Here is a 3139-nt window from a genome sequence, read left to right on the forward strand (position 1 = left end):
CGCGCGGGGTGTTTGCCTCCCCCGCAGAGCCGGTCGCTTTTGTTCAGTTGGAGCCGCGCCCGGGTTCCCGAGGTCCCCGAGGTCCCCAGGGCTCGCCAGGCGCCGGGGCGCACGGGATCCGCTGTCCTTGCGCCGCTGCACCGCGCCTGACCGCGCGCACCCCGAGACACCCCTCGGCGAGCCGCGGGGCGTCGCCCGGGGACTTGCTGGGGTCTGGGGTTTAACCGCCGCCTGCGGGTGGGGCTTGGACGTCAGTGCGGAGCCGAGAGTGTGTCAGAGCGACAGGACGCGGCAGCCCCTGCCCTGCTCGCGGCTGCTCCAAACCGAAAGTACGGGACAGGTGTACCGACCTTCTTCTTAAAATGCAGTTGGTGCAGAACCCTGGCGGTGTCCAAGAAGTGGTTAAAAACTAAATCCTGGCCGGGCGTGGTGGGGCACGCCTGTGATGCCAGCACTCGGGAGGCCGAGGCAGGAGGAATGCCGTGGGTTCGAGCTCAGCCCTGGGTACATAGTAAGTTTAAGGCCAGCCTGAACTACATAGTGATACCCTGTCTCAAAATGAAAAAAGGAAAGATTTTGAAAGAAAAAGAAAAAGCAAGCCAACCAGGTCTCTATAAAACTGGCCTGTCTGTCCTCAGCGTGTGCTTGAGCGATTAGGGTTGGGTCTGCGCGTTGGTGTCCGTTGTTTAGATTCTTTGTGCGGTGGCCGAGCGCGGCGGGAACGGGAACCCGCGCGGCAGCCAGGCAGGGAGCTCGCTTCACGGCACCTGCTGCGGGTGACGGTCACCCGAGCCAAACCACATTGGCTCTGCGGGCTCTGCGCGTACCGAGAAAAAGAGGCCCGTTATGCAGGCAAAAGCTCAGCAGCAGTTTTCACCTCTGCCGGCCAGTGAGCCGCGCAGGGAAGGTGCTGCCCACACGGTGTTTAAATAGGAAGAGCTCTGGGTGTTATTCTGTGACTATACTTCCCGGCTTGTCTCTTCAGCCTTGTACTTTAAACTCCAGGCCTACACGTAGCCGAGTCCAGCTGCTGATGTTTCCCCAGCTGAGCTGTCTAGGGTGCAGCTCATCCACAGAATATCCAAGGCCAATAGAGACGAGTGCAGCAGCTAACCCTAAAAGACTATTGATGAGCTCAGGGTCAGCATAGCCCAGGGATCAGTACGTTTAACATGGGTCTTTATTAGCATTAAACTTTGCAGTTGTGACACGGATGAACAGTGAGTCTTGAAAGCTCCTTCCACAGAAGAGAAGTGGACAGCTTTGCTGTTGTAATTATCCGCCTGCAGTGTTCCCCGGGCTTGTGGTGACCTCTGGACATAATTTACTGCTTCTACCGAAGGACAATACAGATTTGCGTAATGTTGTGTTTTTGTTTAATCTTGTTCTTTGTTAAAGTGAAGAGGAAGCCAGCCAAGGGGAAAAGTAGTCATAAAAGAGCATAATGAGGGCAGGATAGATGTGTTGCCTCACTTTACTGGTCTTTGTTTTGACAAATCTGCGTCCATTGTTCTGGCTGGGGGCAGAATGTCTGTACCCCTCCTCAGGTCTCTTCCACTTTACAGATGTCACCCAGGACCCCTTCTGCCCTGGAGGCTGTCGGTGTAACACCGATTGTCTGTTCTAAATGAATTCCTCTTTTCCACTGAACTTAAGTTGGGACGTGAGGAAATGCAAATCGAACCTGTCTGCTTTATTTTTTTTTTTTTATTTTTATTTTTATTTTTTGGTTTTTCTCCGGTACCGGGAACCGAACTCACGACCTTGCACTTGCCAGACAGGCGCTTTGCCGCTGAGCAAAATTTTTTTCTTTTCTTTTTAAGACAGTTTCTGTGCAGCTCAGGTTGGCCCTGAACTCACTTTGTAGCCCAGGCTGGCCTCAAACTCAAAGTAATCCTCCTGCCTCAGCCTCTCAAGTGCTGGGCTAGAATTTATGATTGTCCTGCCTCAGCCTCTAGAGTGCTAGGACTCCTGGGGTGGGGTGGTGGTGGCGGTGCACTTCTGTGATCACAGCACTTCGGAGGCTGAGGCAGGAGGACCTCCGAGTTCTAGGCCAGCCTGGGCTACGTAGTGAGTTCAGGGCCAGCTTGAACTGCCTAGTGAGACCCTGTCTCAAAAAAAACAAAGTTGATAAAAAGGCCAGGGGTATAGCTCAGTGGTAGAGCATTTGCCTGGCATGCCAAGGCCTGGGTTCAGTCTGTAGTCCTACAAAAGAGCAAAAACAAAACAGAGTGCTGGGATTACAGATGTGTGCCTAGCTCGTATAGTCTTACTTTTCGCTTAACTTTTTTTCTTTTAGTAGACTTTAAGACGTTTCATTTTATTGTGTTATACTTTTAAATTGCCTTTTTTATATCACTATATCAGTTAGGAAAAACGGGTTTGGGGCAAAAGGCGTCTTACCCCTGCCTGATCTTCTGTCATCAGAGTAGGGGTGAGGGGAGGCCAGGTTTGTGAACGGAACATAAAGGAGTGCGGATATTCAAAGGAAGTTACCAGGTTAGGTATGGCAGAAAGGAGGGGATATGCTGTCAAAGACAGTGTCTGGTTTTTGTTTGGGGTATTTTTGGGGGGACAGGTTCTCTGTGTAGCCCAGGCTGGCCTGGAACTCTGCAATGCTCCTGCCTCGGCCTCCTGAGAGCTGGGGTTACAGACATGGGCCACCAGCTCCGGCTAAATTCTGGGATTTAAACCAGATGATAAAGGGGCGGAGAGGCCGGCTGGGCTCAGGAGGAAGGGAAGGAACTGATGAGGGGTCTGCTGGGCCTGGCGCCCTTGGGGAGAAAGCGACCAGCAAGTGCCCCAGGGGGCGAGGAGAGGAGGCTGAGGGAGGGCCCGGGGCTCACGTGAGGGAAGGAGCCACATCTCCAGGAGACAGGGGTACAGCCGCTGTGAGTCCCTCCTCACTCTACCGCAGTGAATTCCCGTGGAGGGCACTTGTTTCCAGGGCAGTCGGGGGAGGTTCCACCTGTGGCTGAGCTGGGCAGAAAGCCGGCCCCGAATGAGTCGCCTGGCAGAGTCTGACAGCTTCCCTGATGAGTTTTAAGTGGGTCCAAAAATACGCTTCAGTGCTTTTGTTCTTTTATATTGTTGGCAGTTCTGGGAATCCAACCCAGGGCCTCAAGGGACGCACACTACC

General features: G+C 53.4%; 1 protein-coding gene across 1 annotated transcript in view; it reads left to right on the plus strand.

Moving 5' to 3' along the window:
- Rnf125 (ring finger protein 125, E3 ubiquitin protein ligase) overlaps positions 1-3139 on the plus strand; it is a gene marked incomplete in the record, with an annotated part of 34449 nt that overhangs the window by 598 nt on the left and 30712 nt on the right.

Source organism: Chinchilla lanigera, unplaced genomic scaffold (genome assembly GCF_000276665.1).
Source record: "Chinchilla lanigera isolate Chin_1 unplaced genomic scaffold, ChiLan1.0 scaffold00001, whole genome shotgun sequence".
In the NCBI taxonomy this organism is placed as follows: Eukaryota; Metazoa; Chordata; class Mammalia; order Rodentia; family Chinchillidae; genus Chinchilla; species Chinchilla lanigera.